Genomic DNA, 11900 nt, shown 5'->3' on the forward strand with positions numbered 1-11900 from the left:
GAGAAGTTATCAACAAAGGTCTACAGATAATAGCCTGGACACCTACTCCATCTACAAATGGTATTCAGGGAAAACAACCGCATTCAAGTGTGTCTAAGGCATGACAACAATGTCAGGGCTGCTGCCTGGCCATCAGTGATTTGAGAGGTTATATTTTAAAAAGGGGATGGTAGAATGGATGAAATAAGGTAATGTCCACCCTAACTCACAGAATTGTGGCAATTAAGCTAATTGTTTAGATAGATACTATTATTTACCCATTAGCTTTCCTTATCCATATTTTATTGTTTTTTTGTTTTTTTTGTTTTTTTGCGGTATGTGGGCCTCTCACTGTTGTGGCCTCTCCTGTTGCGGAGCACAGGCTCCGGACGTGCAGGCTCAGCAGCCATGGCTCACAGGCCCAGCCGCTCCGTGGCATGTGGGATCTTCCCGGACCGGGGCACGAACCCGTGTCCCCTGCATCGGCAGGCGGACTCTCAACCACTGCACCACCAGGGAAGCCCTCCTTATCCATATTTTAAATGTATGTAATCAAAAAGGGAGAGCTTCAAAAAATCTTTTTTAATTTAATGGAAGAATCATCTAGAAAGATTTGTCAATTACTACATAGAGTCTCCTCCACAAAAAGGGACAGTAGAATAACCATTTTTTCATGAATGACTGGGAAAGTCTTTCATTCGATTTTGACTAAATTAACTTTTCATCCATAAATAAGTCATCTGTGGGCCAGCAACCCCATTCAAGGATTAGTTCAAATTTTCATGTTTAGCTACTGTAGTATGCTACAGAAGCATCCTGAGTAGTGAAGTACTGTTTGTAAATGACTAGCATATTGCTAAAACTGGATATAATGAAGCAATCTCTAAAGAAAAATTACCATGTGTAACATAATTGTAATTCTGGAAGTCCTCTGTCCTATGGAATCTTCAGGAGTTAATACCTTGTAAAGCTCAGTAGCAAAAGTTATATCATATTGAAACGACAAAACTCCTAGAAGAAAATAGGCAGTACCTCTGACATATGTCTTAGCAATATTTTTTTGATCTATCTCCTCAGTCAAGGGAAACAAAAGCAAGAATAAGCAAACAGGACTACATCAAACTAAAGAGTTTTTGCACAGTGAAGGAAACTATCAACAAAACAAAAAGGCCACCTACTGACTGGAAGAAGATATTTGTAAATGATATATCTGATAAGGGGTTAATATCTGAAATACTTAAAGAACTCATACTACTCAACATCAAAACAAAACAAATAAACAAACAACCCGATTAAATAGCGGGAAGAGGACATGACTAGACATTTTTCCAAAGAAGACATACAGATGGCCAACAGACACATGAAAAGATGTTCAACATCACTAATCATCAGGGAAATGCAAAACCACAGTGAAATAGTGCATCACACCTGTCAGAATGGCTATTATCAAAAAGACAAGAGATAAGTCTTGGCTAGGATATGGAGAAAGGGAAACCATTGTGCACTATTGGTGGGAATGTAAATTAGTGGAAAAGAGTATGGAGGTTTCTCAAAAATTAAAAATAGAACTACCATATGATCCAGCAATTCCACTTCTAGGTATTTACCTGAAGAAAACAAAAAATACTAATTCAAAAAGATACATGCACTCCTATGTTCATAGCAGCATTATTTACAATAGCCAAGATATGGAAGCAACCTAAGCATTCTTCAAGAGAGGGACAGATAGGGGCTTCCCTGGTGGCACAGTGGTTAAGAATCTGCCTGCCAATGCAGGAGACACACGTTCAAGCCCTGGCCCGGGAAGCAACTAAGCCCATGTGCCACAACTAGTGAGCCTGCTTTCTAGAGCCCGTGAGCCACAACTATGGAGCCTGCATGCCACATCTACTGAAGCCCACACACCTAGAGCCCATGCTTCACAACAAGAGAAGCCACTGCAATGAGAAGCTTGTGCACGGCAATGAAGAGTAGCCCCCACTCGCCGCAACTAGAGAAAGCCCATGCACAGCAAAGAAGACCCAACACGGCCAAAAATAAAAGTAAATAAATAAAATTTTAAAAAAAGAGGAACAGATAAAGATAATGTGATATATATACATACAACAGAATATTACTCAGCCATTTAAAAACAGAAAAAAGAAATCTTGACATTTGCGGCAACATGGATGGAACTGGAGGGTATTATACTAAGTGAAATAAGTCAGACAGAAAGACAAACACTGTATGATCTCACTTATATGTGGAATCTAAAAAACTAAGGAAACAAAAACAGACTCATAGATTCAGAAGGCGGGAGGGTAGGGATGAAATAGGTGAAGGGAATTAAGAAGTACAAACTTCAAGTTATAAAATAAATATGCCATGGGGATATTAATGTATAGTATAAGGAATATGATCAATAATATTGTAATAACTTTGTATGGGGATGATGGTTACTAGATTTATCATGGTGATCATTTCATAACGTATGCAAATGTCAAATCACTATGTATTACATCTGAACTAACACTGTATTTCAATTTTTTAAAAATTATTTATTTCTTTATTTTCTGGCTGCGTTGGGTCTTTGTTGCGGTGTGCGGGCTTCTCATTGCAGTGGCCTCTCCCATTGCGGAGCATGGGCTCTAGGCGTGTGGGCCTCAGTAGTTGTGGCATGCGGGCCTAATTCCTCCACGGCATGTGGGATCTTCGCAGACCAGGGCTTGAACCCGCATCCCCTGCATTGACAGGCAGACTCCTAACCACTGTACCACCAGAGAAGTCCCTCAATTTTTTTAATACACACAAAAAATATTATATCAGAAAACACTGAACATTTTGTCCTCAGCCTGTTCCACTTATTACTATTTTTTGTCTTTCCAAATGACTCTCAGTCTTGTGCATTTGGCTCTAAAATGAATGCCCCAAAGGAGTTCCCTTTACTGCTCAAATTGTTCCACATTTGACTGGGTATCATCATTTTACCATTTTAGTGAAAATATTGATGACTCTCCACAGAATAAGCTGCTGTTTTCAGGGCATATTCTTACTCTGAACAAAATAACACTAACAGTACTACTACCACACACCAGGCTCACAAGCCCAGCTGCTCACTTCAGGCTGGCAACAGGCCAAAGAATGCTGGAACTGGAGTCAGGAAGGCAGAGGTTCTTGGCATTGGTGGTGCATTTATTATGTGAGTGATTTAGAGGTGATGATTCTACTCCCTGTTATGCTATCTCACACCATACCTTTGTTATTTTACCTATAAAATGAAAACAAGCCTGAGAACTAACACTTCATTGCTTTTATCTGTTGCATTTCTGTTTTGCTCTCCTGTAATCAGGCCTTCCAGAGCAAGAATTATTGATCCCAGCATAATGCCTGGCACATAGCAGGTATAAACATGCTTATAGGAATAACTGAAAAATTCAGGAAAAAATATTAATTAGTTTGTCAAGGCAGATGTCAATATTTTATAATAAACAATGTCACGTGTACCCATTGGAGAAGTAGGGACTCACTGCTACATGTTCCATACCATGACCTCCCCTTGCACCCATATCACTGTGTCCAGTTACCAATAATGACATTTAGTCATATGATATATTTGACCCACAACTGTAGATATATAGTGATTTTTTTAAATTTAATTTTGAATGCACACCCTAACCCAACACGGAGCCAACTCCCTGTTACTCACCCACTGTACTAATCAGACATGTCATATGTCCTGCCTGGCCCAGATAGGCCTGGAGTCTGGGTTCCAGGACAACAAAACAAACTACTGATTATCCTAGTCCTGCTGGGTTAAAGAGATCCTTATTTTCCTTTTATGAAAAGAGGCGGATGCCATAGCTATGCTCCTTACTGCATTTTCCTGCTAAAAGAACAAATGTAAATCCCAACCCACGGGGCATGGAGAGAGGGTGGAGATCATCCACTTGGAATTCATCAACATGGCCATGCAATCAATTAATGTGATTATACATAAAAATGCTAAGACATCAAGAATAAAAAATAAATCAAAAAATAAGAAGAAAAATAAAAGTAATCAAAATACTTTCCTTAAGGAAAAGAAGAAAACCCCAAGGACCTATGAAAATGATGGTAGAATCCTGAGGCCATCTTTTTTTCACCAGATTTAGTTAACTACCAGGTATTTTTTTAAAAATCTGAATAAATGACCTTTAACACAAATATTATATCTATGATTCATGGTTAGAGGACTCAGTTATAGTGTGTGGAGTCAACCAAAGTCCATCAGAAATGGAAATAATCTCCCAAGTTATTTTATTACCCAGCCAACTAAAGAAATGAGCATTAGTAAATACAACTAATTAGTTGGTTTCAGAGATGTTTATTTTACTGGATTTGGGGAGAGAAGTTCCCAGTTGGGAGATTATTACAGAAAGGTTCTTTAAGAAAATGGCACCATGGTCTCATAAAACTTATTAAAATCAGTCATTATTCTTTTAGATCCCAGATCCCTGTCCAGAGAATCCACTGTCAAGTCATCAATGCATGTTTCAAATCATAGAATTGAGCAGGACCCTGTGGGGCACTCCCAGGTACAAATCCTTTCCATATCCCTTTTATTTATTATTTATTTATTTATTTATTTATGGTTGCATTGGGTTTTCACTGCTGTATGCGGGCTTTCTCTAGTTGCGGCGAGTGGGGACTACTCTTCGTTGTGGTGCGTGGGCTTGTCATTGCGGTGGCTTCTCTTGTTGCAGAGCATGGACTCTAGGCACATGGGCTTCAGTAGTTGTGGCACGTGGGCTCAGTAGTTGTGGTGCACAGGCTTAGTTGCTCAGTGGCATGTGGGATCTTCCTGAACCAGGGCTTGAACCTGTGTCCCCTGCATTGGCAGGCAGATTCTTAACCACTGCACCACGAGGGAAGTCCCATATCCATTTAAGGGAGGGAGTGCAGGAACAAAGGAAGGGCAATCAAGAAACAATAGTGCAGGGATGGGGCAGGGTCCTGGTTCCTCCTTAAGGAATATACATAACAATATATCTTTGAGTTCTTCTGTAGGAACTAAGGGTCCCACCCAGGTAGAGGATGGTAACTTTCTCTTTCAGTAACATTAATGCCAAAGCAGGCACCCACTTTATAAGGCAAACAGCCAAAATTCCTTTTGTAGGAGATCAAAACTCATCTTGGAAATGTTAAGGAATTCAGAGACCTAAGAATTCTGTAATAGCCAGAAATTCTGTTTGTCTTCAAGACAGAGGAGCCTTCCTCTTTGCTTGCTTCATGTAATTCTCCACTTTTATGACTTAAATGAAAGATGAGGAGGAAGAGGAGGAGGAGAAGACAAAGAAAGGGAAAGGGTAGGAGATGTATTCTCATACTCTGCCTCTCTGGATTAGATTTCAACACCACCCCCAATTAAGCACTCCTCTTTTTAGTATCCCAATGGCTCTCCACAATTAGCTGGATTCTACCTAACACTAAAGCTTTATCTCTGATACAAGCCACCCCCTTCCCTCCCACTTATACCAAAGGATTTAGGGCCACCTCAGCCTAGAAATTTGCCATTCTAAGTGTGGTCCTTGAACCAGCAGCATTGATGTTTCCTGGGAGCATGTTAGAACTGCTGAGTCTCGAGGCCCCACCCCAGACCTGTTGAACCAGAATCTGCATTTTAACAAGATTACTAGGGGTTCACTGAACACAAAGTTTAAAAAGATCTGCTCCAGAGAAGCCTTCTCCTCTGCCCATACCCACCCACTTGAACCACTATAAAATTAGCTTCAAGAAGCCATCAAGTTATCTGCCTTATCTTGGAAGCCTTTCCTTACAAGGCTTTTCTTTCCTCCTGCTTTCATCCTAGTTATTGTTTTTGTGGGTGTGACAAAAATTTACATGGGTAAATTTGCATAGGCAAATGTCAACCACAACTTGATTGGTATAGCTTTTGGTTTTCAGTCTCCCCCACCCTCCCCAACTAATTTGTAAACTCCTTGAATTTACTGAATCTTACCTTATTCTATTTGGAAGCCCAGTGTCTAGAATGATGCCTATCAAATGGACTTGATAACTTCTGTTGCCTGAGTAAATAAATAATTGACTTCTAAAGCCCACTCTTTCTTGTAATTAGACTCAGCCACCTGAAGGGCCATCTAATCCTTAGTAGAGTTGGAAGGGATTTCAGAATCACACATCTTTAATCTCACATGACTTTTTAAATTTGGCACTAAATTATTCTTAGAGATGCAACCCCTCCTCATCCTGTTTCTAGTAGAAAGGATGTTGGCCTGAGCCAAAATGAAGGGATCTGCCATCTTACTATGCCAGCACAGGCTTACACTCTGTATAATCCTTTGGTCTAAGGGCAAGCATGAGTCTCTTTCTGCCCAGACCCCAGAATGGCCCTCTTTGACTCTGAAGCCAAAACTCTCCTAGCAGCCAACAGAGCAATCCATTCCACCACATCTAGTTCTGTGACCTTCAGCCTCCTGGGTTTCCAAGAATCCTTAATAAGGAGAAATCACAGGAACTTATCAATAATAGAAGTAAGAATTTATAACACCCAGTTTTGGAAGGATGTGAGAAAATGAATAATCTGGCACATTAATGCTAAGGGTGTTCATTGATAACACTCTTGGAGAGCATTTGAATCATAGCTGTGAAAAATTTGTGTGCATAGCTACCAACCCAGAATTTATATTTCTAGAAATATATATTTACAGGCATATAAAGATATACCAAGAGTATTCATGTAACGTAGCTTGAAATTGCCACACACACACACACAAATCCACAAAAACAAACAAACAAACAAAAATTTAGAAAGTAGAAACAAAGTAGACATCCCTCAATGGGATGTTTGACAATGGTTGCATAAACAATGCTCATTTATTTACATGAGAAATAAACAGCCATGAAAAGAATTTGATTATTCCTTATGTACCCACGTAAAAAGATGTCCGCAGTCTATTGTGGTTTTTTTGTTTATTTATTTATTTATTTGGCTGCGTTTGGGTCTTTGTTGCTGCGTGAGGGCTTTCTCTAGTTGCGGCAAGCAGGGGCTACTCTTCGTTGCGGTGTGTGGGCTTCTCATTGCGGTGGCTTCTCTCGTTGTGGAGCACAGGCTTTAGGTGTGCAGGCTTCAGTAGTTGTGGCTTGCAGGCTCTAAAGCACAGGCTCAGTAGTTGTGGCACACGGGCTTAGTTGCTCCGTGGCATGTGGGATCTTCCTGGACCAGGGATCGAAACAGTGTCCCCTGCTTTGGCAGGTGGATTCTTAACCACTGCACCACCAGGGAAGTCCCTCATAGTCTATTGTTAAGTAAAAAAAGCAAGTGCTAGGTTATATAGTATAAGCCCACTTTTTAATAAAAGTATTTGTTGATGTATGTATATATGTGTTTATAGAAATATATTTTTGGTATACTACTTTTAAAAGGCTGAGTGAATGCACAAAAAAGTAGTGGAAATATGTGATGTTGTTGCTTTTTTGTGTGTTTCTCAGTTTTTCAAATATTCTATGTGAATATGTGTTAATTTTTTAATCATGCCTGAGAACAATAGAAAAGACAAACAAGCAAACTAAACTACAAGCTCATCTTCTACTGAATTACAGAAACAAATTGTGGTAACACAGATAAAATAAGAAATTTATTTGTTTTGTTTTGTTTTTTGGCCGCACCACATGGCTTGCAGGATCTTAGTTCCCGAAACAGGGATTGAACCCATGCCCTCAGCAGTGACAGCACAGACTCCTAACCACTGGACTGCCAGGGAAGTCCCAAGAAATTTGTTTTGAACACAAAAAAAATTGTGAAATTTTCAGAACAAAAAAAGTATCACTTCCTGGACTTCCCTGGCAGTCCAGTGGTTAAGACTCCACACTTCCACTGCAGTGGGCACAGGTTAGATCCCTGGTTGGGAAGTTCCTCATGCTGCTGCGGTGCAGCCAAAAAAAATCACTTCTTGTTTCCCCTGAAATCCACTGAAAATCCTCAGTCAAATCAGGAAGATAACTGTGATTTGAAAATAGCCCACAGCTCCCCTGCACCCCCTCCCCACCACCCCCAGAGGAGAGGCTCCACTATCCTTTCCAACACAGTGCTCCAGGGAGGTCTCACAAATGACTCGGCTTGGAAGAAACACATTAGCTCTCCCTAACTGTGAATCTGTCTGACTCAGTTCTCTCCCCATCTTTCTTGCAGCATTCACCAGGGATATAATTTACAGCCACCATGTGCACCCATGGATGTCCCATCCATGGTTATTACATGGCCTGGACCTTGGCTTCATGTTCTTTCTTAGGACTCCCACTCCAGAGAGAACATCATATCATACTCAGAGTGACAATGACATTATTGTTCTTACTCTAATTTATTTTTAGAAGTAATTTGCATACATTCATATGCAACTTAAGCTTCCATCATGATCCAAACAGAATTGCACTTAATAATTGCTCAAATGTTTCATCATTGAAAAAGTATTTTCTATGCTTGGATTGCCCTTCATAAATCATATTAAGCCAGAACCAAAATTCTGCACCAAGATTGCTAACAGTGAGAAGTATTTTAAATTTTCTTCTTTTTTGCATATTGGTACTTTTTAATGTTCCACACTGAATATTTATTGCATTTGAAATAGAGAATGACTGCACAGCAGGCAATGTGCTAAGAATTTTACATGCATCATCTTAGAAAATCCTCCCAACCGTGTTTGAGGTACTATTATTAACCCACATTGCAGAAAAGGAAACAAAAACCACTGAGGTTAAATAACTTGCCTGACATCCTTACCTGACTTTATACTCATTCTCTTAGGCTTTCAATTTTATAGCCTATAAAACTAAGATAGTATCTACCTCATCAAGTATAAGAATTTTAAAAGAATGACAACTGTGAAGGAGTTCTTATGTGAGACACCTGGTATAAAGAAAACAAATTCTGGGAGTTTCCTGGTGGTCCAGTGGGTAAGACTCCACACTCCCAGTGCAGGGATCCTGGGTTTGATCCCTGGAAAGGGAACTAGATCCTGCATGTATGCCACAACTAAGAGTCCACATGCCACAACTAAAAGATCCCGTGTGCTGCAACTAAGACCTGGCGCAGCCAAAATAAATAAATAAATACTTTAAAAAAAAAAAAGAAAGAAAACAAATTATTTTAAGTTCTCTAAAGATGTCAGGTACAACTATTAAACAACCCCCTAAGGAATCCTGTGCAGGAGCTAGCTGTGTGTAGGTGGTACACATCTCCCAACTTCAAGTTCACTGTCTTCAGGTTGGTGACTTGAAATCAGCCACGGTGGGAGTCTGAAACCAGCAAATGCTGCAAATCAGGGCCTTTCTCCCAGGAGAACTGGTTTGGGGTTATTTACCAGCACACCACACCACAGCTCCCAGATTGAAAGAAAATGGAGTTACTGGTCTGGCTCAAATTCAGATTTTATTTATTTATGTAGGGGGAATGATTCATAACTTGGATCTGCAAGTCATGAGGCCTATTTTCCCAGCTGCAGTGTGAGGGAATTCCAAGAATGGCAAAAAATCCCCAGAAAGTGATTTTTCCCATTTCAGCTGTTTCAATCTGATTAGGAAAACACAATATGCCAGACACATCTTTGGGTGTTGGTGTGGGTTTTTTTTGGTTTTTTAAATCTCTATTCTGTTTATTACTACCATAAAGGTCCCAGATTAATAATTTTATGAATAGCCCATTTTGTTTGGCATACTTGTGTCTTGGGGTAGTTAGTAGTAGTCATTAACTAACTAAGTAGTAGTTAGTAGTCATTAACCAGTGTTTCTTCCTCTGTAGAACCATATCTTGCAAGAATGGCTGGCATGGAGAAACTGAGATATTTCGTCAAAATAAGGCACTATTGGTCAACATTATTTCAGTGGTTGGTGTTCGACCCCAGAAAGTTTCCCTTTCCTCCAGGATAAAATAATGAGACTACTTTATTATGGCTGAAGAAATGGGAAACTTTCTGTTGGAGTTCACTGTGCCCTCCTGAAACTCAATCTTCAACCCAAGGGGTTACTGAAGGTAAGTCCTGCTTCCCCCTCTACGTCGTCCAGGAATGGGCACCTTCACTGGCCTTTTTCCCATGAGTCCTGCCAGCTTTCCTGTATTAGACATGTAGGTCAGAGTGTCCCACTCATAGTTACCTAGGCTGGGAAGCAAAGCTAGGCTGGCCTCTAAGTGGACTAGGGTTAGGCACCCAATCAGAGGCAAGCTTCTCTCAGCAACTTCAGTTAGGATGCCACATGTTTCCTAGGTCTACTGTAACAAAGTACCACAAGCTTAGTGACTTAAAAGAACAGAAATTTATTCTGTCACAGTTCTGGAGGTCAGAAGTGCAAAATCAAGTTGCCAGCAGAGCCATGCTCCCTCAAAAGGCACTAGGAGAGAATCTGTTCCGTGACTTTCTCTTAGCTTCTGGTGTTGCCAGCAATCCTTGCCATTCTTTTCTTTCCTTTTTTTTTTTTTTTTTTTTTGACTGTGTCGGGTCTTAGTTGTGGCACGGGAGATCTTCATTGCTGCGTGCTGGATCTTCATTGAGGCATGCAGGATCTTTAGAGGCAGCATGAGGGATCTTTGTTTTTTTCAGTTGCAGCATATGGGATCTTTAGTTGCGGCACGTGGGATTTACTTCCCTGACCAGGGATCGAACCCAGGCCCCCTGCAGTGGGAGCATGGAGTCTTAGCCACTGGAACACCAAGGAAGTCCCAATCCTTGGCACTCTTTAACTTGTAGATGCATTACCCCAATCTCTGCTGCCATCATCCTAACCCTGTGTGTCTGTCTTTACATTGTCTTCCCTCTGTGTGCATCTATCTCTGTTTCTTCTTCTCTTCTAAGGACATCAGTCATATTGGATTTCTCACCCTAATGACCTCATCTTAGCTTGGTTGTATCTGCAAAGCCCCTATTTCCAAATAAGATCATGTTCAGAGATACAGGAATTGGACTTGAACATATCTTTCTGTGGGACACAGTTTATCCAATAACAGATACTAAGAAGGAAGTCCTCAGTGAGTGATCTGTAGGCCAGGAGTTTGTAAATAACCAGGCCAAGTCGAGATGAGTCAACAGGGGAAGGCAATGGGAAGAGGAAGACACAGGCAGAACAGATATAAAGAGGGAAACAAAGGGAACAATCTCTGAAAGATGGACAGTATGGCCTCCACTGCATCCCTTCCATTAACTCATTCATTCCCTCCTTTGGTTTTTGTTTTTTTTTTTTTAATTTACTTATTTATTTTTGGCTGTGTTGGGTCTTTGTTGCTGCACACTGGCTTTCTCTAGTTGTGGGGAGCAGGGGCTACTCTTCATTGCAGTGCGCATGCTTCCCATTGCAGTGGCTTCTCTTGTTGTGGAGCACGGGCTCTAGGCATGCGGGCTTCAGTAGCTGTGGAATGCAGGGTCAGTAGTTGTGGCTCACAGGCTTAGTTGCTCCTTGGCATGTGGGATCTTCCCAGACCAGGGCTTGAACACGTTTCTCCTGCATTGGCAGGCGGATTCTTAACCACTGTGCCACCAGGGAATTCCCCCCTCCTTTGTTTTTGTTCACTTGAGAGACTTTCTTTTTCTATACTGTAAACCTTCAGAACCTTGATGAGAAGAGAGATTGCCCCAAAGTCCATGTGGATTCCTGAAGACATGTTTACCAGCCACAAGAAAAGTGAGAAATGCAAAGGAAATGTCATTAGTTCTTCATGAAGCCAAGTTTATCTCATAAAAACATATCCTGTGATGAATGACATTTATTTCTACTTTTTAAAGGTTAAAACATCCTTTGAAAAAACAAGAGTTTGTTTCATTTTATAAAGTTCTCTTTGGGGCAAAATGATAAAATGGCAATCCTCTGTCTAAATCCAGAATTTTTAAAAATTTACTTTGTTAGATCAAAATTTCTAAAAGTCTGATAAGCACTGACCTAAAGCACACTGAAGCCCGTGA

The sequence above is a fragment of the Delphinus delphis genome, chromosome 15 (genome assembly GCF_949987515.2).
Source record: "Delphinus delphis chromosome 15, mDelDel1.2, whole genome shotgun sequence".
Classification (NCBI taxonomy): domain Eukaryota; kingdom Metazoa; phylum Chordata; class Mammalia; order Artiodactyla; family Delphinidae; genus Delphinus; species Delphinus delphis.